General features: G+C 43.3%; 1 protein-coding gene across 1 annotated transcript in view; it reads right to left on the reverse strand.

The window, feature by feature from the left end:
• The window catches only part of HECA (hdc homolog, cell cycle regulator), a 44,334-nt gene that overhangs the window by 15,027 nt on the left and 4,044 nt on the right, over positions 1-25,263 (reverse strand). The gene's annotated exons all lie outside the window — the stretch shown is intronic.

Here is a 25,263-nt window from a genome sequence, read left to right on the forward strand (position 1 = left end):
CACTCCAGTGAACTAGGAAATATGATGGAGCCACTGAACCAACAAGTTCAGGTGGCAGCTCCAAAAGGGCCCTCGAAACACTATCACGGGATTTAGGTTCTACTGAGTACCACAGAGAAAAGCAGACAGACTCGCCGCATATAATACAACATGCCACCAGACGAAGCGGCAGAGATGATGGGACCCACAAAGCCTATGGCTATGTTACAAATCATCCCCTTCAGCGTCGGATTCCAGGAACTTAGCAAAATGGCCCAAACTGACCTGTCTATCCCCGTGATCACCGTGGCTTCCCCATCTACCTCCCGGGTGTCACAACGCTTAATCTTCACTTCTCCAAACCCCAACCGTCCAGTGTAGCAATTCACAGCATGGACTCTGCAACCAGACTACCTCGGTTAGAACCCCAGCAGTACCACTGATGAGCTGTGTGCTCAGTGAACAAGTTACTTTACTTCTCTTTATGTCAGCTTCCTCTGTAAAAAATGCAGGTAACAACTGAATGTACCTTACATGGCTCTTAAAAGGATGAAATATACGGATACACAGGTGGTGCTTAGAGCAGGGACAGGCATGTAGTAAACCTCTTCCCCTTCCTCCCAGTCTTCAAGGCCCATCTCTAGATGCCAGGACTCCCCTCTTCCCTTGCATCCTGATCTCCCCACCCCCAGGAAGGTTCTGGACTGAACCTTACTTGAGTCCCCACTGTGGTTGGTCCCCACCGGGTGATGACTCAGGAAAGGACGCCTATTACTCAGCTTTGTGCTCCTGGCACCACTGGGCTCATGCCTTGCACACATCCAGTGCTGAATAAAGGTGCATCGAAAAGACACTGGCACATGAAACCCACACATGACAAGCAGAGCAGAAGAAAGAGAGAGGGCTGTAATCCTAGGCAGAAAGACTAGCGCAGGGAAGCACACTGAAAAGAAGTAGAAGAGTGGTATGTATACTGGGCAAATTAACGGTAGTCACCTGAAATGTAGACACCTTTAGTATCTTAAAATGTTAATTAGTCAATTAAACAAAGTTCAGTTGCTTTTATCTTTAATCCTTCAGAGGAACAGCCTCAAAGGCAGTGACTCTGTAATGTAATGGCAATAACCAAAGTGATATTAACCCAGGACTAAGGAAATCAAATTTAAAGAATGACCTAGCAGTACCTTTGCATTCACGATACCCCAAATTTTAAATTTTAAATGCTGAGATGGACTTGATATTTCTTTTAAAAGTATTTTCACATTTCACACACTAGGTGTTTAGAAAGTAAGTAAATGAATAATGTCATGCCTCTTTTTCAAATTCCTAAGTCTTACAATTTACAGAAACATATAGGGAACTTTTTTTTTTTTTTTGCGGTACGTGGGCCTCTCACTGTTGTGGCTTCTTCCACTGCAGAACACAGGCTCCGGATGCGCAGGCTCAGCGGCCATGGCTCATGGGCCTAGCCGCTCCGCGGCATGTGGGATCTTCCCGGACCGGAGCACGAACCCGTGTCTCCTGCATCGGCAGGTGGACTCTCAACCACTGCGCCACCAGGGAAGCCCAACATTTTTTTAACTGTAAAAAACAGGACTGGTGGCATTCAAAAATCACACCTATAACAAATTAGCCATATTATAGAAATGTATTTGATTGTTTCCTGAAAGCTGTTTCTAAATTTACAAAGTTCCTAGCTCTTAAGAATAGCAGGCCCACAAAGGTATAAATGGAATACAAACACCTGATACAACCAAAGTGGAAGTGGAAAGAAGGGAAGTGGAAAGAAGGGGAAGTGGAAAGAAGGGAATCCCACATTCAGTGAGGTCCTGTGTTACACACCTCCCCTGGGACATTAGTCTGGGCTGTGATAGCTTGACTAACAAGCAAAATGAGAAAAGATTCCTTTATACAAAGTCAGCATGGTTTTAAAAAATGTATAGGAGGGCTTCCCTGGTGGCGCAGCGGTTGAGAGTCCGCCTGCCGATGCAGGGGACGCGGGTTCGTGCCCCGGTCCGGGAAGATCCCACATGCTGCGGAGCGGCTGGGCCCGTGAGCCATGGCCGCTGAGCCTGCGCATCCGGAGCCTGTGCTCCGCAACGGGAGAGGCCACAACAGTGAGAGGCCCGCGTACTGCAAAAAAAAAAATGTATAGGAACACTCCAGTACCTGTTTCTACAGCTTCACCGCCAAATATTCCATACTCAGCTTGTATTTCTCCCTGCCCAAGTGAAAATAATCAGGGCTCACCTTATTCTGGGCAAAAATCTCAAGTAGTTTCAAGTCTGGACAATAAGATAATGAGGCTGACGTCACTTGGGCAATGTCTGTCACTCTCTTTCTCATCCTGTATCCTTCCTCCCCGCTCAGGCCTCGGTCCTCCCCCACCCAGTAAAAGGGAAGGACCTGACTGTAGTCATTTACACTGGCTGCCCAACAAACCCAAAGCCCCTGACACACTCATCCACGCTAAAAGGAACCCCCCAAAGCAGACACTGCCATTTTCAGCTTCTCAACTGTGAAATTTACTGTTTTCACCACTCTTAAAGTAGTTTCAGGCATCACAAGGAGATGGGGAGTTCGGCGGGGTGGAGGGGCGAGGAGGGGCTTCTGAAGTCACATGAGCCTTCCTAGACAAAGCCTAAGGTAGGGACTCGGTCATTTTCATCATTGTAAACCGACTACCGTGAAGATTGTATCGTGCCTAACAAACGTCTTGTTGAAGGCAAGTACGGCCCAGTCGGATTTAGGACTCTGCAGCGACTGGGTGCTGGAGGAGGGGCAGGGGAGGAAGGTGGCCACTGGGGAGCACAGCCCACTGCTCCGCCCCTGAGTCGCAGCAGGCCTTCTAGACTCAGCACAGGATTCTCTCTGGGGCAGAGCCTGGCCCTCACCCTCACTTCCTCAGACTTACCATAATCTATTCTACCCTCCTTTGGCATCCAGCTACCAAGTGCAAACTTTAGGGTTTCTGAACAACTGTTTTACGACAGGGATCTGTTCCATACAGTAATTCTTCTTACATGGGAACACATCCCCTTGTTTGCAAAGCAAGTTCCCCTCCGGGTATGACGGTTCTGACCAGAGGGTCCTCATCGCTGAGCTTCCTGCAAGGCCAGAGCATGGTGACTGCGGATACAGACTCTGGAGCCAGCCAGCCAGCCTGCATTGACTCTCAGCTCTAAACTTGTTAGTTTTAAGACCTTTGACTAGTCACTTAACCTCCCTGCGCTTCTATCTTCTCAGCTGTAAAATGGCAGAAATAAGAGCGAGCACCTACCTGAAAGGGTTGCCATGAAAATCAAAGGAGTTATTAAGGCAGTTTGAACAGTGTCCAGCACATAATGAGCACCAGTTAAATGTAAGCAATTATTATTAAAAGCTTTATCACTTTATATTACCTGACGGAAAAACCAAAGGACTTTGAATGTGTTTAGAGCAAAGCTACAACCAGGAAGTGACCGTCCTCCTTTCTCCGTCTGTAAATAAGTGCGAGAAATGTTCTGCTTCCCTACAACGAACAAAGCAGGGTGGTGTGCGTAAAATAATTCACTAAATATCTACTGACAAGTTTTAAAGAAGAAGGAAAATTTACTTCTTCTAACCCCTTAAAGATTTTCTACTCAGTGTCAGACAAATAAGTATCTTGCTATGTGTATTTTTCAACCTAAACAATCTTTTCCAAGCCTGGATAACAGGGATTCATAAAAGGCATGGCTGTATTTGATTCAAGAGATGTGTTCCTAAAGAACTTACATAATTCAAGACTGATTATCCCCTAGTCTGGGGGTAGAGTGTGGGGAAATGCATCCTCAGAATGCATAAATCTGCAGCCGTGTGCTGTATTTTTGCTTTACTGGTGCTTTTTAATATCAGCATTACCTCTAATATTTCTCAGTTGTGCCTCATAAATTGACAGCATGGCATATCATAGTGTTTTATCACATTTCTGTTCCAAAGTTACAGATTTTCAGGCTGTTTTTCAGTACCAGTATTAGCATACTTGGATATTTTGAAAGCTATAATAAAGGTCTAAATTATAAGTTAATTTTAAAATAATAACACAAATGTCACCAAAATCCATGAAAAAGTTCTATAAACAACAAGAGTTCACATAATATTGCCAAGGGTTAGTAGGTATTTCTCTTTAAAAGAAAAGGTAATGACATTGGGTAACAAAGCATTTTTATAAATCAGTTGACCTGCTGGCTTTGAAAATATGAGATGGCTTGATGCATAACTTGGGGGAATGTGTCTGTTGAAATTTTCCATATAATGTGAAGCTTTTATTATTATTTATGTGTCATTAGTTGAAATTTGCATAATTCAGTTCACATATAATGGGATCACACTGTACTAGGAAATAAATTAGCAGCCTGCCTTCTCTCCTGCTTGGAGATTTAGATCTTGAGCGCGCTGTATCAGGGAGAACTACATAGCACCCTAGCATTTCATGTACTGCGTGCACTCACCCTGAAGGAGACATCGGTCCAAGAGCCCTCGGAACCAAACCACAATACCATAGGATGGGAACAGAACTCCAGATTAAGTATATGTGTATGTGCACTAGTGTGTGCATGTGTGCCTGTATGTGTGCACGCATATAACTGCAAAGAGATTGCCCAGTTGTTAAACTATCCCACTGTCAAAGACTCCAGAAAAGACCTCACGTCATCCTCAAGTACTATAATCCAAATTTAAAGCATTTTCCTTGCTTCTCTGAAACACTCTAGAACCTGATTTTGATTATCCTTGTCAGTGGCCTCCCCTTTACCTGCACAAATATTCAAAATATGGCCATAATCAAAACTCCTAAATCATATTTTTTACATGTAATTCCCATCTTACCACCTAAGTTATAAGCACAGTGTGCTCAAAACGTTGACCTACTTCTCTCTTGATGCACCCAGAATGGTGCCTGGAGACCAAAGGCCACAGTGGAGTTAGCCCCTCCCCTTGCCTCTGGATTCCCAAAGCCCTCAGCTAAAGACAAATGGCTTCACCTCCCCTCAGTCTGTCCAACAGGTAAAACATATGGCTGCATGATTAACTGGCAACACGGGTTATCTGCAGACCAGGTACCTGTCAAAGAATACGATCCATAACTCACTGCTGTTCAATGTCTTCCAAAAGCTCAACTGAGAGAAACAATTTTTAAGAAAGAGTCCATAGATGATGTCCACACATTCCTCTAGATCAGAGTTCCAGTGGGGTGGTCTGGCCTGCAGTGCCTTATTAAACCAGTACAGGGTTTTTTGTTATGAAGTGTTAAGTGCCTTTTAGATGTATCATGCCCTCTCTGGGTCATCCAGGCCTCCACTCCAGCCCCATTCATATACTTACTCATATGCCAGGACCCTGGATTCATTTGGGTACGTGAGCCCTGCGCTAGATAAAAGCTATCCCTTAGTTAAGCCAGGTGTCCCAGAGTTGGTTACTTGGACCACATTGTTTTATTCCCTGGACAGGCTGTTTTGAATGACGTGAGCAGGCCTAATAAATTTGTTTTATTTATGAAGGGACATTGTCATGGACATTGCTCAGTATTTTATAACATCTTATAAGTCACTGGTTTTGTTTTGCTTCATTTGTTAATCTGATGGACACTGTAGTGCAGGCCACTTCTTCTGTTTGCCTCTTTCCTCTGTGTGCTACAAATCTGAAAGCCACATTTGTGACCTACCTCTTGTAAAGCCTCAAGACGTCCATTATTTTTCCCAACAGTATCATCTCTATTACTAATATTCTCACTTATTTATTATTTCTTATAGTATTACATGTATTTTTGAAAGCCACTTTATTTTTAGAAGAAGGAGGCTATAAATGATCAAAACAAAAATCCGTTCCCCACCTCTCCTCATAACCTTCAAACCAGCTTTGCCTAATACGTGTCAAAATTTGGACTTGATGGGGGCCCAGGTGTTCCCCTCCCTTCTCACTTTCCAAAGTCGGCCATAGCAGGGTGCAAAGTGAGAGGGGAGGCCGGTGCTGACCCACGACCCCGGGAGCCCCACAGACATAGCACCTTCAGGAAAGGCTGCCCCCTCTGCCTTGCCTGCGGCACAAGCGGTGGGTCCTGGAGCCACTCTGCTCATCGGCTCCGTGCCTCTCCCCCATCCCACAGCCCATGCCTCTCACCCACTTCCCCTGGGCCCAGCTTCCCACTCTGCTATTCATACCCAGGCCTCTACTGTTCCCAGCCCACCTGGCTTCTCTCAGACACATCTCGGGCTGGCTCTGCCAGCCAACCTGGCCCCTCTGGCCTCCTTGCCCCACCTGGACCGTGCAGGTGCCTCCCCCATCACCTGCTCCCAGCCTCACTGGTGAAATTATACATGGTGAAGTGGGCTCAGACTCCCCCCCAACTCCACCCCGCCTTGTCTTCTTCTGGGGGTGTGTGGAGGGAGGTCTCTCTCCTGGGCTCTAACCCACAAAGCCTAGACTCTTCCGGGCATTGTCATCCTCATGTGGGCCCAGTCTTGCCTCCGCTTAGCTCTTCCCAACAGCAGCCTAATTACCTCCCCTTCTCCCCTTCTCCCCCCTCACCTAGCAAACCCAGGAATTCAGTTCTGGAAAATATGAAAAGGAGAATCCCATGTTCACTGCAGAGACTAGCTCTAAGGGGAGAGGCAGAAAAGAGAGCAATGAACTGAGAAATTGCAAGTATTACAGATGTGGCCACACAATCTGAACCTGCTGCAGGGTCACATCACCACTGACAACTACAAGAATCCAACCAACTCCATCTTCCTAGGATGGCTACTGAAAAAATGCCAATGTGAAAACTTAATAGCAAGAATAGCAGATTACTGTAGTCATCTCGATTTTATTAATGGCATTAGCAGTTATAATGAAAACTTGTTTTAATCATAAAAGTCATATTCATTGGTAAACTAATCATAGATACATGTACTCACATATAAGAATATAAGAAAAAATAAGATTATACCAGGTGCCAAGTGAAATAAGGCACATGTGGTCATATATATGTGTGCATGAGCATATCTATGAATAACTAGATATCACCTTATCAATGTAATTTCATACACATGCACGTGTACACACGCACACGCCTACTCTAGATGCAATATTATTTCCACAGTGAACAACAACAAAAGACCCTTGCTTTTGCTAACCAAGTTCTTAAACAGTTAAATTTGAACCTCGAGATCCACAGTAAACCCATCCTTTTGGCAATTACAATTGCCAGTAAACAACTGTTTGCTTTATGGGTTGCCCTTCCTCATGTCACTCTTTGAATACTGGCCAGCTCAGCATTAGCCACGGCAGGAATCTGTCAACACCTTTTGGAATTCTGACCACATTCTCTAAGATATTAATCATCCCTTGCCCCCCTGCTTAGCATCAAAGCAAATTCAGTGAGCATCTTCTCCTTGCAGTGGCACAGGGCTTTGAAGCTTGCGGGTCCAGCAGGTTTGCTTCATCTTTTTTACAGACACTGGAATAAAAAAGAATGATGAAAAATATAGAAAAATATACACAAATGAGTACTTGGAACCAGGATATATTGTTCCACTCTGTGCACAGATGTGATGCCATCAGCATTTCTGCTTTCCTCCTTCTGCTCCTGGAATGAATCAGGGAACATCAATACAGTGCACGACAACCCTGAATTTCTTCCATCGTCACAACTGATCATGAAAATGGTAAAGGTTTTTCATCTGCAAATATTATGGATTTGAGGCCAGATTTTTTTAATCAGCATATCCTGATAAGTAGACTTAACACCAGTTTACTAGGTCTGACACACTAAAATCTTCTGAATCTTTACTATAAAGAAGTCAAATACAGCATAATATGAGTATTTGACTACAGGTCTCTAGAGATCTGGACATCTGCAAAACAGTACAATAGTTATATTCTCAAAATGCTGTAAAAACTCAAACTATATGGATAAACTTCATATAGGAAATATTTCTAAGTGATCTGGTCTCTGAATAAGTCAGTTTTCTTAGCAGGTTTATTATACATAATTACCTAAAGAAAGAGCCTTCAAATTTTCCAGGATACTAATAAACACTCATTTGGGCAAATGTATGGCTTCTTTTAGTAGCTATCATTTAATAAAGACCCTGTTTTAGAAGACATAATAAAAACACCAGGGTTTGTCTTAGGGTTAAACACTTAACTACAGAAGAAAGAAAATACATGGGGTCTCTGAAAATCAGCTAATAACAAGTCAATTCAAATAACGTTTTTAAACACCTGTTATGTGCCCCGTTCAGAGTCTAACATAGAGGCTGCAAGTGTTGAATAAATTTGTAAGCCATACTTTCCTATATCTTTGAGTATCTTATACTTTTTTGTTGAAAACTGGACACTTTATGTGTATTCTTTTTTTTTTTTTTTTTTTTTTGCGGTACGCGGGCCTCTCACAGCTGTGGCCTCTCCCGTTGCAGAGCGCAGACTCCGGAGGCGCAGGCTCAGCGGCCATGGCTCACGGGCCCAGCCGCTCCGCGGCATGTGGGATCTTCCCGGACCAGGGCACGAACCCGCGTCCCCTGCATTGGCAGGCGGACTCTCAACCACTGCGCCACCAGGGAAGCCCGAAAACTGGACACTTTAAATAACATAAAGTGGCAACTCAAAATCAGATTCTCTCTCCTTGCAGGATATGCTTCTGTTGTTGTTACTGCTGTTTGTTTAGTGACGTTTAATTCTGTAAAGTCTCTATTTTTTCGTCACGTGTAGCCACTGAAGTTTCTGCTCAGTTAGCTTAGTGGTCAGCTAATAACTGGACAGAGACTTCCTTAAATGCCCTAAACCAATAAGTGTCCCATCCTTCGCCAAGGGGCTGTGTGTGTGTTGGGCAAGCCTTCAATGCTTCAACAGTTTACAACCTTTCTTAGCCTTTACTCTCTGCTTACTCAGAGCCTCAAGGTCAGCCAGAGGTGAGAATGAGGGCCTCCTCAAGTCTTTCCTGGACATGCTCAGAGCGCTGCCATGTGCACAGTCCTCTAGAGCACCAGGAATACACCAGAGCTTCTCAAAGTCCCTGACGGACTTCCTACTTCCAAGACATTCTTTTTAAGTTTTTTGACCCATTTCTTGTTTGCTCCAACTGGTATCACTGCTGCAGGCAGTTGCAATGATAAATAATTGCTGCTGAGTGTTTTCAGCAGACAGCCTAAGAGGGCTTAGAACACTGGGTGACCTCTGAGCCAGGTCAAATGGTGAGAGTTCCCTAGGGCTAGGGCTTTTGGGGAAGCTCCAAACCTGTCCTTCTCCCTCTAGTGACTCCGAGGTTGCTTGTTTTAAAGCTACCATGCATACTACTATATAAAAAATAAACAACAAGGTCCTACTGAATAGCACAGGGAACTATATTCACTATCTTGTAACAACCTATAATGGAAAAGAATCTGAAAAGTATATACATATACACACATACATACGTATGTGTGTGTGTATATATATACACACACACACACACACACACACACACACACACACATATACAGCAGAGTGATTCAGGTGTCACTCTGCTGTATACCTGCAACTAACACAACATTGTGAATCAACTATACTTCAAATATATATATAACTTTTAAAAAACAAAGCTACCACAGAGCTAGGGAGAAGGAATGGGAAAATAAAGCAAGTTAATAGAAAACAAAATTCACTGTTCTTACTACAATTCAATCATTTCCCCAAATAAACACTCCTAGGATTACTGCAAGCCTTTAGTTAATTTCTAGAATTTTGAAAAGTTGATTTTGATCATTTTTGCCAGTGTTCTCATTGTTTCTATGGAAAGGCAGATTTCTAGATGTCCTTCTTCTGTCATTCCAGAAGTGCTTCTTAATATAGATTTAAGTTTAAATACATATTTTGTTACAGAAAAATGATAAGATGATCAATAAGAGAGTTTCAAGCAGGACGATACTCTTTCTTCGGATCAGACAGATTCTGGGTAAGAATTTAAAAATAAAGAAAAATGTAAAATTTCTGACCATTATCTTTTAAATGGCTGATAATGGTTAGCAAGTTACTATGATATTTGGATTCTGTTTAAATACATTAAAATGACACCATTTACAATAAACTAGAGACTGTATCCTCTGCATTTACTTAAACCTTTAAAAAAACTGGGTGTGACAGTATTAATATGCAAAAGAAACTTTGTTTTCTCAAATTCTTTTAGAGGATACACAAGCAAAAAAGTTTTATCACCACCTTCAAGTCAGCCTTCTAAAAATTACACTTTGACGACATCATACACACATTCAGGAACCTCGGAAACTCCCAGACTGAAGCCCCATGTCCTTTGGCTATGATCAAGGAGCTCCAAAACTAGGTCCCCAGGCTGGATCTCCCACCTGGTCACCCACCAGGCCCTCGCCCCAAGCCTCTGCTTCAGCTGCCATCCCTCCCTGTGGGGCAGTGCAGAGTGCAGATCAGAAAGGGAAGGAGTGGACCCGGACCACTGTGCCCACACCATACCTCAAACTCACCAGGGGGTTAAAACTCATTTCTTGATTAATTGGTGAGTATTTGAAGTGAAAACTAAAAAAGTTTTAAAGTAAATGTTCTCAAATATTTTGAGATCTTTCTCTACTAAAAAATTTTAAAAGACGCTAAGTCCTATACAAAAGGGAAGCTAATACTTTCAAAACATTTTGTCAACTTGTTTTAATTAGTATGGGAGCTATAGTAAAGCTCACTTAAGCATATCTGTCTTAACCTCTGATTTAGTTTATCCTCCCTTATGTTATTTTAGTGTGTGAGACTGTTCCAAAGAGGGTAGCAAGTTGAGTACAAGGAGATTACATTCAGTTAAACATGTTTTTATGCTTTGAGTAGGATTTAAACACAAGGCTTTTCACTCAGACAAACTCAGACAAATCTATCCAAATAAACATGGAAGCCTCACATTCTCCCTCAACCAAAAAACAAAACAACAATGTGCTCTTCAACTATATTTAACAACTTGAGGTTTTAACATTCTCTTAATATGTTGGATTTATTCTCCTAGACTCACTCTTTTCTTACATTCAGTTAAACTCACAAGCCTACCCAGCCTCAAGTTCAAACTAAACAGAAAGCTACAGCCTTCTATTTTACCCATTTTTTAATTTCCATTCTGGCTCCAACACTCTGACATCAGTAAGAAATCTGTATAAATAATGACTTTAAAGTAGAAAATTCATATTTTTTCTTGTCTACCAAAGGCCATGTCAAGACCTAAAAGGACATGGACCCAAAATATGTCTGGTTTAGGCTGAATATCAGGATGAAGATAATGGTTTCATAGTTTTCCCTGAATGTCTCTTAAAAATACCAACATAGGGCTTCCCTGGTGGCGCAGTGGCTGAGAGTCCGCCTGCCGATGCAGGGGACGCGGGTTCGTGCCCCGGTCCGGGAAGATCCCACATGCCACGGAGCGGCTGGGCCCGTGAGCCATGGCCGCTGAGCCTGCGCGTCCGGAACCTGTGCTCCACAACGGGAGAGGCCACAACAGTGAGAGGCCCGCGTACCGCAAAAACAAAACAAAACAAAATACCAGAATAGAAATAAGACAATCCCTTGGTTCAGATTCTACAAACACGTCCTGAGCCCACAAGAGGATTCTTTAGTGATCTGTCCAAGTCATTCAGCTGGTAAGGGGCCTTCCCTCTTCCATTCCCACCCACACTGCACACAGATCAATAAAGAACACAGAGCCAGTTTATAAGGAGAGGAGGCAGTGACCAACAGCTTTGTGTAACCAGATCATAGTAAGCAGTTCTATAATTTGGAATAGTGTCTCATTCAAAATTATAGAACTGCTTACTATGATCTGGTTACACAAAAGTTTATTCAATATGGTCAATGTCCATATTAATCCTCAGAATTATTTAAAGACTAGGTCTACAGAAAGTCAAGTTAAAGAAGCAAGTGCTTAGGGCTTCCCTGGTGGCGCAGTGGTTAAGAATCAGCCTGCCGGGCTTCCCTGGTGGCGCAGTGGTTGAGAGTCCGCCTGACGATGCAGGGGACACGGGTTCATGCCCCGATCTGGGAAGATCCTACATGCCACGGAGTGGCTGGGCCCGTGAGCCATGGTCGCTGAGCCTGCGCGTCCGGAGCCTGTGCTCCGCAACGGGAGAGGCCCGCATACAACAAAAAAAAAAAGAAAAAAAAAAAAAAAGAATCAGCCTGCCAATGCAGGGTACACGGGTTCGAGCCCTGGTCTGGGAAGATCCCACATGCCGCGGAGCAACTAAGCCCATGCGCCACAACTACTGAGCCTGTGCTCTGGAGCTCACGAGCCACAACTACTGAAGCCCGCGCTCCTAGACCCCGTGCTCCGCAACAAGAGAAGCCACGGCAATGAGAAGCCCGTGCACCGCAATGAAGAGTAGCCCCCGCTCGCCGCAACTAGAGAAAGCCCACATGCAGCAATGAAGACCCAACACAGCCAAAAATAAAATAAATGAAATAAATACATTTATTTTAAAAAGTAAGTGTTTACACCCAATTACAATATAAAGGTTTCCCAATCTTTGCACTCCTTAAAAACAAAGATAGACAATGAGGTAAATCTACTCTAGCTAACAGAACTGCTAATTTCAAAAAATAAATAAATAAATAAACCACGAGCAAAGGCTTACTTGTTTCTTAATGAGAATAAAGCAACTTTTCTTGGAAAGCATGTAAAGAAACGGCACTCTATCAGTATGGAGACTATCGAATAGGGCAGCAGAAAGAGCACTGACGTTGAGAAACAGAAGCTCAACCTGCTTCTCCTGAATCCTGTTTGGGTCAACATGCCAACCCCTAAGAAGATTTTTAGGGTTACTACTGTATGTAAATCAATAAACCCCCAGCACAACGTGGTTAAATTCATTTCCGTACTCTATCTGTACCCTAAACTAAACTAAATCCTTACACTCCTTTGTTTTCCACGTGCCTTTTCTGTCCTGCTGAACTCCCTGAAAAATATACTCTTTCAGCTCCCCTGCCTTCCCATCAAAATAAACCTGGGAAAATACTTTATAGCAGTGGTCCCCAACCTTTTTGGCACCAGGGACCAGTTTCCTGGAAGACAATTTTTCCATAGATGGTGGGGGGGAATGGTTCAGGCGATAATGCGAGCGATGGGGAGCAATGGGGAGCGGCAGGTGAAGCTTCGCTCACTCATCCACCTCCACCTCCTGCTGCACGGCCCAGTTCCTAACAGGCCGGGACTGATACCAGTCCACGGCCCGGAGTTTGAGGACCCCTGCCTTACAGCAATCCTTCCCACACTGGCCGTCCCTCTGCTGTGATCTAGGGAGAAAAGACAAAGCTTTTGCCTGTGGGCCACACCACTCAGCCTATTTCTAAAATGATGCATCAGCAACCAACAAGCAACTTATAGAATCTGTTGCAACAAGGAAAGACTTGTCAAAGGAGAGGGCGTGTCTAAGTCTTATACAGACCTCAGTAAAAGTGAAAATGAGACTCAAAAATAAATTATGTCTATGTCCAAGCCCAGTAGTTCACCATATATACACACTCAACACAGCTGTTATAATATGACTTGTTTTCAGGAGAGCATGCCATAAAAGTTCCTACTGCAGAGGAAGCTTGACGTTTAGAGCCCGGTGATATATTAAGCCAATGATGTCATTATAACTAGACATTCATCCCTTTTCCAATTACTAACTTTTGTGGAACACAGATATAATTTCATAGTATGACTATTTTCAAAGACTCAAAACTATTCATTTCTAGGCTTCCCTGGAGGCACAGTGGTTAAGAATCCACCTGCCAATGCAGGCGACACGGGTTCAAGCCCCGGTCCGGGAAGATCCCACATGACACGGAGCAACTAAGCCCATGCACCACAGCTACTGAGCCTGCACTCTAGAGCCTGCGAGCCACAACTACTGAGCCCGCACACCTAGAGCCCGTGCTCCACAACAAGAGAAGCCGCCTCAATGAGAAGCCCACGCACCTCAACAAAGAGTAGCCCCAGCTCGCCGCAACTAAAGAAAGCCTGCACGCAGCAACTAAGACCCAACGCAGCCAAAAATAAAATAAAATAAATAAATTTATTAAAAAACACGATTCATTTCTAAACTATTCATTTCTAAACTAATTTATAAAAGAGTTACCAAAAATATCCAGAAGGGCTTCCCTGGTGGCACAGTGGTTGAGAATCTGCCTGCCAATGCAGGGGACATGGGTTCGAGCCCTGGTCTGGAAAGGTCCCACATGCCGTGGAGCAACTGGACCCGTGAGCCACAACTACTGAGCCTGCGCATCTGGAGCCTGTGCTCCGCAACAAGAGAGGCCGCGTTAGTGAGAGGCCCGCGCACTGCGATGAAGAGTGGCCCCAGCTCGCCGCGACTAGAGAAAGCCCTCGCACAGAAACGAAGACCCAACACAGCCAAAAATATCCAGAAATTTGTCTTTTGCCATAAGAGAATTTGTCCAGTTAAATATAGTTCTATTAAAATATATAAATATATACAAATGTATATATGATTATATTGCATATGAATTCTAAACAGTATTTCCAAGTCTGTCAAGAGAAAAACATTTCAAATTAATTCTTTAAAAATTCTTCCAAGTCATCTTTAGATCACATATCTCATGGAACATTAAAAAATAAATTATGAGGAAAACTGATATATTCCAAAGTCAAAAATTTCAAATCTGACTATCTCAAAGAGGAGGCTTGTTTTTAATCGACCAAATCCCAAGAAAAACAATGATTTAAAAAAACACATCCATACATTTACATAAACACACTGATACAGATACATACCCAGTATCACGTGCCTGTAGAAGTTATTTTGATAAAATCCATAATACGGTTTGGTACATTCACAATTCTTTAAACATTTAAAACGCAAAATGTGAAAGGGAGGTAAGGAAACAACTGAAAGTCTTAAGCAAGCATTCCACGTGCTTTTACAAAACAAACTCCCACTCCACAGGACCCTAGAGGCAGATAAAGAGCAGAAAGGCCTGAAGTGAACGCAGATACGAACTAAAGAAAGTGTGATTACAGATACAGGCACACCAGTGTAAATCATGAAGTACAACAGGCCAAGAGTAAGGCTCTGTTAATCAAATGGTTAACATCACAGTACAGTCTGCGGTTATAATGAAACCTGGGGACAGATGATTCACAGATCACAACAAAACCATACACAAGTCAGCTCTCCTCAGGCTGGTGAAAGCATCCTCCCAAAGGCTTCAGCCTCCACAGTCCTTCCCCACAGTGGGGTCAGAAACTCTAGAAGGAGCTTACTCAAGGAGTTGGGCTTGCCCTGAGACCAGCAGGTGAGCACTGCATATTCTCTGGGAAAATCCACATAGTAAGAGCTCCCAGACCTGAACTTGTAGAGAAACTAAAGGCTCCCCCAAGGAAGCAGAATAAGGATTTGGGAAGAGTAACATTCACTTCAAACTCTGTGGGGCAAAGCCCAGGTTGGCCCTGGGTTCTTTCAACAAATCGGAGTGTGCATTCATCACTAAGGGAAGCAGCCACACCACCACATGACAAACAAAAAACCAAACACCCAACTAGAAAACACTAAAAAACCCCAAATCATGACACAACCATTTGCTTTTTCAAACAGATCTATGGTTTTTTTGCAAAGAGTTAGTCTCAAACAATAACATGTTATCCTCGTTTTCCACAGATAAGAATAGTTGGGGTCAGAAAGGTTCATCAGCCTTGCAAAATGGCAGACCTCAAGCTATGACCTGTGTCTCTCAAATCTCACACTCTTTAAACAAGCAATGCGTTTGGGAACCTCTTCCAAGCCACAGACATTTGAGAAGCACAGGGCAGACTGGATCAGCGTGACACACAGGGTGCAAATAAACTCTTGGTTCAATTCAGTACCACATTCTCATTTTACTAACACAGAAATGTAATTTCAGCGCAAGTGCCAGAAAGACAAAAGTGAGAACTTTCCTATGATTCAGGATTTAAGTTCATTATCACAAGGAAGTTATGGGTAATTTAGCCTTAAGAGGCCTCAGTTTGTAGCAGAGGCGATAAGTAAATAACAAGCCTTTATCTACAAGTTTCAAAGTCCTTGGAACTGGCTCGAATAAAAACCGCAGGGGATTTTAGGAACGCGCAGGAAATGACAGGTGTTGAGCACAGGAGCTTCAGCTGTCAACCAGACAGCAGTGGTCAGGGAGTAGGTCAAGGAGGGCGGCAGGAACTGTAACCAATTCCGAGAAACAGAGCTTTGCAAATTAAATACAAAAAGGAAACAGACCCTCACAAATGTAACAGCATTACTGTGCACTGATACCCAAATGAACTCAGTCACTACCCTGATGCCAGGCCCAAACTGCTTTTCCTACAAGTAATTTCACAGACAACTTTCTCCACTCTCCCCTTTCTCTTGAGGTTCTATCTCTATGTGGATGTTCTGTGATCATACAAAATTGTAACATGTCTAATCAGCAACACCTTAAACAAGGTAAAAAGATAAACAATAAGCCAGGGGAAACATATGTCAAAAAGTATCCTGAATATAAAAAGACCTTGTTTAGAACAATGAGAATACAACTATCCCATTAGTAAAATGGACAAAAATCACAAACGGAAAAAATACAAATGAACCATATACATATAAAAAGACATTCATTTGGCTGGCAATCCAATAAATGCAGATAAAAATGACAGCGAGATGTGATTTTTCATCTATCTGATTGGCAAAGGTGAAAATGGCTATCAAAATCCCTATGGAAGGGTGAGAAGAAAGAAGCACTCCATGCAGGGCCAGCATTAGTGGAAACAGGGAAACCCTTTCTGGAAAGCGGTTTGGCAACATGTATCAAAGTCTTGAAAGTCACACGCCTGCTGACCAGTGATCTCACTTCTAGGACTGTAGCCTAAAGAAGATAATCTCATCCTCACTATGAACTGTGATCCATTAAGAACAGGAAGTGTCAGTTCAAATGTTCACCATCGCCACAATCCCAAGACCAGGAAGTCCTCGTGTCATAACGAGAAGGATCAGATTGACAGGAGCATACGAGCAGGAGCGTACGACGTGTCAGCTAAGTGCTTCCTTGGTCAAGTGTTTTCTTGTTTCACAAATTTAATTTCAGTTCAAGTACCAGAATAATAAGCATGAGGCCTTCTAAAAGTAATTTAAATAGCCCTATTGCCTCCTTAATGGTTTTATACTAAATTTAAGCCCTCTACTTAAATACTTGTTCATTATTCATACACATGTCTGCGTATCAGTCAAGATGGAGCCAGTATCACATAGGATCCAACTGCCACAGCAGGGTCAGGCACATCTCTCAGACACGAGTGTGCCTTTTCTGCAAAAAGGGAAGGAGGCTGTCCCTGGAGCTGAATGCCACCATCCTCCAATGCAGACCGCAGACGGCTAGGTGTCCTGCTTGGCTTCCAGTCAGCACTCCATAAAGGGAGTCAGCATCATCACTGTTCCTGTCGCTGGCAACAGCTTCTCCTCCTTCCTACGGGTCCATGGGTTCTGTAGCCCCAACACACCTACCATCCAGGTATCTTACCTAATTTCCTACTGAACTGCAACACATCGTCGGCATTTGTAAAACTAAATGCCTAATACAGTGGAACCATATCATTATAGGGCTAACGTTAACTCCAACATATAAGCACTGCCCAATAAGAACAGATCTGAGGAGTTGGAAACAGAAGAATTCTTGGAGCTGCCCTGTGTATCAGACGTGCTCGTTTCTGCCTCTACCACAGAAGCATGCTTCCCGTTTCCCAGTGTCAGGCTCTCTCCATGGCTTCTGGCAGCACTGTGTCTGTTCGTTAACAACAGTCACCAAGCATCCCAGACTCAGCCTCTCAGATTACAGACTGCACCTGCTGCCAATCAAAAATAGCCAGACCTTGGGCTTCCCTGGTGGCGCAGTGGTTGACAGTCCGCCTGCCGATGCAGGGGACACGGGTTCGTGCCCCAGTCCGGGAAGATCCCACATGCCGCGGAGTGGCTGGGCCCGTGAGCCATGGCCACTGAGACTGCGCGTCCGGAGCCTGTGCTCCGCAACGGGAGAGGCCACAACAGTGAGAGGCCCGCGTACCGCAAAAACAAACAAACAAACAAAAATAGCCAGACCTTGATTCCCCCCATACCCCAGTCTCCATTTCTGCCCAGACACTGAGGTTTGTCAGGCATAACAAGTAATGTGTCACTTTAATAAGAAGTTATGTTGTAATACTACAGTTCTACTAAATATTATATTGACATAGTCATCACACAGGAGTGCTCATTTAGAAACCTAAAACAGTTTGTGATTTAGTTTCAACACTAGCATCAAAAGACTCTCCTGAGATGCTTTTATAACTTGAAGGGACATCGTCTAAGATATCAAACCTATGCTAACCCCTGGGAAAAACATCCATTTTTTAAGTGAGGGAGACAAATATCTCCGTCACTTATAGAAGCAACTTGATACCCTGCTAACTTTTGCCTACAGTCATTCTATCAGTTTTATAAAGGCATATGCCTTAAGGCCATCTATTTCTTTTTTTTTTTAAATAAATTTATTTATTTATTTTTGGCTGTGTTGGGTCTTCGTTTCTGTGCGAGGGCTTTCTCTAGTTGCGGCAAGCGGGGGCCACTCTTCATCGCGGTGCACGGGCCTCTCCCATTGCGGAGCACAGGCTCCAGATGCGCAGGCTCAGTAGTTGTGGCTCACGGGCCCAGTTGCTCCGCGGCATGTGGGATCTTCCCAGACCAGGGCTCGAACCCGTGTCCCCTGCACTGGCAGGCAGATTCTCAACCACTGCACCACCAGGGAAGCCCAAGGCCATCTATTTCTAATAAATTTCCAATAAAATGAAAAATAGAAATCCTGATTTATGACACTATCTTTTGCTATCTATCTGTAACTGGTATTACAGGGGTGATACTGAACTGCAACAAATTTTGAAGGGGTCCAGAATATGCCAGTGTGGGCTAAAAATTATTTTGAACTTAAGGCATTTGAGTTCCTGAAATCGCTTATCTGCCTAAAAGCAAAGCCTCTCAAAAGAACTCAATTGTCATAAAGCGCCTCCCAAAAAGCAACCTGGGAAGACTGACTTTTACCACCAGAGATAACTCTCCACACCACACCTAAACAGACATTGTCACGAAACTATCATCGCCCATCTATTCTCTTAGGGCCCATTTATGTTTTCAAAAAGTCATTTGTGGGCTTCCCTGGTGGTGCAGTGGTTGAGAGTCCGCCTGCCGATGCAGGGGACACGGGTTCGTGCCCCGGTCCAGGAAGATCCCACATGCTGCGGAGCGGCTGGGCCCGTGAGCCATGGCCGCTGAGCCTGCGCGTCCGGAGCCTGTGCTCCACAACCGGAGAGGCCACAACAGAGGCCCGCGTACCAGAAAAAAAAAAAAAAAAGAAAAAGTCATTTGTTTTCTATAGGTGTCCTTTCTCCCCCTCTCCTACTCTAAGAAGCCACTCATTTTCCTAGAAGTGCCCTTCTCCCCTCCCCTTCACCTATTAAGATGGTATATAAGCCACAAATTATAACCACCCCTTTGAGTCACATTTCTTCTGTGAGTAAATCTGTCTTTTCTCTTGCTGCTCTGCCTTTTGTCAGTTTAATTTGCAGGCCCCAAATCCATAAGCCTAAGAGGGTAAAGTTTTTCCTCCCTGACAATTTAATTCAGTGAAATACACTGCACTATATGTGCATATGAGAAACATGCTAACATTTTTATTAATTATTCTAAACAGTTATAAGATTAACAGTTAACACTTCATTTTTAGGTTTTCCTCTTCCTTCACTTTTCTTTAAATTTCCTCTTAATATCTTTCGTTTCTAATTCTTATTGTTTTCAAGTATTATCCTCCTAAGTATAATTTAGCAGAAATAATTTGTTTTTTCTTTCTACTTCTGATAAATCAGAACATATAATTATTAAGCATTAGAAATGCTACTTATTTTTTGCCAGTTTATAAAAACCTCTCAAATACAATCAAGCTAAAGCATCCTGTTGATTAAATAAAGCAAGTTACTATTTCACCAACCACTGAGAACTGGAAGCCTTCTGAAACACACAGATTTAAAACACATAGTCAGGGCTTCCCTGGTGGCGCAGTGGTTGAGAGTCTGCCTGCCGATGCAGGGGACACGAGTTCGTGCCCCGGTCCGGGAAGATCCCACATGCCGCGGAGCGGCTAGACCCGTGAGCCATGGCCGCTGAGCCTGCGTCCCGAGCCTGTGACCCGCAACAGGAGAGACCACAACCGTGAAAGGCCCGCGTACCGCAAAAACAAAAAACAAAACAAACAAACAAAAAAAACACATAGTCACTTTGTAGAAAACAATGACATCCCCCCTCACCAGTTTATCATTTGTTTCTGTTTTTTTTTTTTTGCGGTACGCGGGCCTCTCACTGTTGTGGCCCCTCCCGTTGCGGAGCACAGGCTCCGGACGCACAGGCTCAGCGGCCATGGCTCACGGGTCTAGCCGCTCCGCGGCATGTGGGATCCTCCTGGACCAGGGCACGAACTCGTGTCCCCTGCATCGGCAGGCGGACTCTCAACCACTGTGCCACCAGGGAAGCCCCAGTTTATCGTTTTAAAACTGATTCGATGAGGATAAAAATAAAATGACAAAGATAATTAGTCCAACCTGGCACAGAGACAGATACTCTTCTACCAAGATATGAAAAATAAACCACAGGGACAGCCCCTCCCTCCAGAGAAAGTCCTTCTGTTCAGATGGCCCCAAGTCCTCCCTTGGCGTTAGGTTCTCTGAAGTTCACCTCAATTAGCTAACCTCCCATGGCTTGCAAAGCATCAGGATGCTGGTGCCCACAAATTAGGACGGACTTTCCAAACAGCAGCCTTGGGTGCTGTGACACTTTCATCTTGCTGTGCAGAAAGGCAGTGTGTGCAGTGTGCCCACTACTTTACTGAAAAATCACAATCAACAGTCCGCAACAGGTTGTACCACCAAACCTTGATTAGCTGTATTAAAAGGAAGATTGCCAAAAGATACCCATTCTGTTAAAATATACAATAACTTTACAAGCTTGCCAACAACGTATGATTATCCCCCTTTGCAGGCTCAGCTGACCATGCCTTTGCTTATAAACCTCAGGGATGGTTCTGCACTGGTGACGATAACATCCAGATTTGACTGTCTGGCCCCACTCCCTTTCCAGTCCCATGTCCTACCACCGTACCTCAAACCAGCCACAGACTCCTGGCAGCAACCAGAACTCAAGGCTCTTTCCCACCACCTCCTGCTGAAACATCCTTCCTCTGCTTTCAGAGCTAACTGCGTCTCTTCCTGCAGCACTCAGCTCAAATGTCCCCTCTTCCAGGAAACGAGTCCTTTCTTCCACTGGGCACCCATAGCTCATTATCACACCTCCCAATGTTTGTATGTCTCTGTCCCAGCTCCACCATAAGCCCAGGGGGGTGCAGATTCTGAGGCCTCCAAGTATAATTCGACATTACACTTCCAGTCATAGAAGACAGTAGGCACATAATAAATGTTTAGTAAATGCATGAGTGCATACATGAACAAAATAGTGAATGAGCAAACGAAAGCACAAGCTAATGAATGAACTTTCAAGTTGTTACCTGGGGAGAGAGGAGGGTCTTTTGTTTACTTCTCAATAATATTAAGCCCCGGCTCATCCCGAAAGAACACCCTCAGTGCCTCACCTCCTCTGAGCTACCCTTCACTTCCACGTGCTCAGTTCACTTGCCCCTGTCCTCAGACACAATCCCCAGCTTTAATCCAGTATGTGACCAGCTCACAAGCTCCTGCTCTTTATTCCACAGCTGCCCTTGTGTAGTACACGCAATAACCTACTTGCACTTATTTCCATAAAGACTCCCAACTAGACCGTAAGCCCCCGGGCCCAATTCTTCTGTCCTTGTAATGCCAGAGCCTGACACAGTGCCTGACAAATAGCAGGCACTCAAAACATATGAGATGGATAAATAAACGAATGAAGAAAGGAAGAGGAAACTGTTCTCACACTATGTTTTTAACTTTTTTCTTTTGGCTAAATCATCTGATTTTTCAAGGTAAACTATGATCAGAGAGAGATGATGAGGGAAGAAGAGAAGACCCTGTATAGTCAAATCAATGCCTGAATAAGAACCTGTATGATACCACAGTCTTTTTCTATATTAACACAGAAACCATCTTACTGTCTCTCAGTGTCTGTTTTCAACAGAATAGTTTAACAAGCTTTGTAATTGGATAAGGCTGAACAAATCACAAAACTTATAAAAGATATTGTTGATAGTGTCCATATCTGCCAGACCCTATGCCAAGATCTTTCATATACACTGTTTTTCTTAATCTGCAAAAACATTCCAAAGGGTTGCATTTAGAAAATGAAGGCTGAGAGAGGTTAAGTCACTTGCCCCAAAGTCACTCTGCCAGTAAGTTGTGGCACCTTGGGTTACACCTAGGTCTATTGAAACAGCATGCTTTTTGACTAAAACTTTAAAAATTCTAGGCCTTACTTCTTAAGATTAGAATAATGGTGCAGACAGAATTTCAAAGGCTTATGCTTTCATCTTCACTAACTATCACCAGTTGCTAAAATGTCATTCACCATTATTAGGTACTTTGTTGAATCCTTGTGAGCCAGCAAATCACTAAAGAGCACAGGGGAAATAAATGCAGCCTTCGAAAAGCGTGGCAGCATCTGCTCCAGGCTCTTGATCCACATGGGGCCTTCCTACTGCTGCTACATTTGGGGGTATCAGCAATTCTCCAGCATGCCTTTAAAACAGTAAGAACTAGGAACTGAAGAGGCTGTGGGGAAAGGGTACTCTGGCCACGGCCCTTCCACAGGGCAATCTGTAAGCATGTATTCATTAAAAGTCATAAAAATGTGCATATTCTTTGACATAGCAAGTCTACAGGTAAGAATTTATCTTAAAGAAGTAACTGAATAATGCCCAGAGATGTACAAATAAGAACTTAAAGATCAAACAACAGCAGAATGATCAGTTTATCCAAGATGCAGACATAAGATGGCATATGAGGCAATCATTAAAAATAGTGATGCACCTGCATTTACCGCTCTGCTAAAATGTCCACAAAATATTATACGTGTTAAAAGCAGATTATAAAATATATGATCTGATCTTCTTTTTTTCCCCTGAAAACTGTATATGTACTTTTAAAAGTCTGTAAGAAAAAAATTTAAAAGGCTATAAGAATATGTATCACAATGGTGATCTAAGTGGTAGGATTACATGCTTGACTAGAAAGTCAAAGAGAACTTTGCCTACCTTCTCTATTTAAAATAATTTTTTTTCCACTACACCCATTCTATTACTGGCAAAATAATAAAATAACAAAATATTTTTAATTAAATCAACTCCTTAAAAATTCCAAGGAGCTGGTGATCAAAATCAATCAAGACAGACCTTTTTTCCTAAAGTCTTCCTTTTGATACCTTCAAACTCTTTAAATTGTACATAGCTAACAGCCTGGAGTAAGTTCATAGGAGGATTAAGCTGCAAGATATTTCCCACTTTATCTCCTGTTTTCAATTCTCTATGGAATGATATATATTCTTGGACTTATAAGAAAGCTGACATTGAAGGCTCAGGTCCTGTAACAAGTAAAAAGAGAAAGAGTAAGGACTGTGCATAAGACACCATTAGCAGAGCGTGGAATGGTTCTTACTATAATATACAAAGTACACAACATGAAGCTTTGATGGATGAGGGAATATTTTCTACCAATCTCCATTACAAAGGTGGATTTCAAAAGACAAGGTCTAAAGCCAGCAGATATTTTTAAAGACATAAAAAACTAACTTTTAAATAAGGTAAGAAAACTCCAAGAGGACAATGGTGTTCTATATACCTTAGACCCTCAAATAAATATTCCTTGATTTTAAAATAAACAGCAGGCAAACATTCTGCATTTTCCTTCTGATGGATATAGGTAATTTAAATGTAGTAAAGAGGGACTTCCCTGGTTAAGAATCCGCCTGCCAATGCAGGGGACACGGGTTTGAGCCCTGGTCCGGGATGATCCCACATGCTGCGGAGCAACTAAGCCCGTGTGCCACAACTACTGAGCTGGCGCGCCACAACTACTAAAACCCTTGCGCCTAGATCCCATGCTCTGCAACAAGAGAAGCCATGGCAATGAGAAGCCCGCGCACCACCGCGGAGTAGCCCCGGCTCGCTGCAACTAGAGAAAGCCCGCAGCAACGAAGACCCGACGCAGCCATAAGTAAATAAATAAAATAAATAAACTTTAAAAATAAATAAATAAATGTAGTAAACATTTAAGTAAACACCTAAAAAGAGAAACTATTTAAAATATAATACAAACCTAGGACTATAAAAGTGTGTTTGATGGCCTAAGTATGAGAAAAATACAATTCGTGTTTACGGGGAAGAGGTGGCACTCCAAAAATCTATTTGTAAGCAGACGTATGAAATTCAGAACACATTTTCCATCAAAACAATGTTACTGTATTATGATGGTTACCTCCTGGCCTGTTCTGCGAAGACTTAGTCGTTCCTGAGAACTATTTATCCCACGCCTGCATTTTAGGTGAACGGCACTAGTGGTCTGAGTGAAGAATCTAATATGACCAGCAGCTCTCCTTCACTCACCGCTGAAGGCTCTCAGCTCCCTCTGCACGGAGGCTCTCTAGCTAAGAGATGCCACCCCCCAGGTCACTCCCTCTTCTCCAGCTAAGAGATGCCAACCCCCAGGTCACTCACCAGTCCATGGCGGGGGAGGGGGAGGAGGGCCCGCCCTCATGCCTCAAGGTAAGATAACTCTGCAGGACCATCCTAGCTCCAGAGCTACCTGTAATCACTGCATCACAGTTTAACTCCTCCCTCTGCCCGGCCCTAATTCCCTCACTCCCCCACCAGTAACGATTCCAAGAACACATTCAGTAAACCTCTGGCAGGTAAATCTTTGTCTCAAACGCTATTTCCAGAATCTAAGACAAGTGGCTAACCCTTAGCAAGCTCATAGCATATAAGTCAGTCGCTCTGTGTGTGTGTATATATATGTATATATGTGTGTGTGTGTGTGTGTGTGTGTATATATGTATATATATATGTATATATAAATAATACATAATAGATATAGATATCTTGTTATATATGTATGGATAGGTACTATAATCCCATTTTAAATATGCAGAAACTGAGGCTCAGAGAAGTCAAATGACTTGCCCCAGATCACAGAGCAAGTAATTTGAGGAGCCAGGTCTACGGAATGCAAGGTCAATCACCAGGTAAACTGACTCCATCTACTACAAAGAACTGTTGAATGAATGAAGGCAAACTCAGCAGCCC

The sequence above is a fragment of the Leucopleurus acutus genome, assembly GCF_964270905.1.
Source record: "Leucopleurus acutus genome assembly, chromosome: 15".
In the NCBI taxonomy this organism is placed as follows: Eukaryota; Metazoa; Chordata; class Mammalia; order Artiodactyla; family Delphinidae; genus Leucopleurus; species Leucopleurus acutus.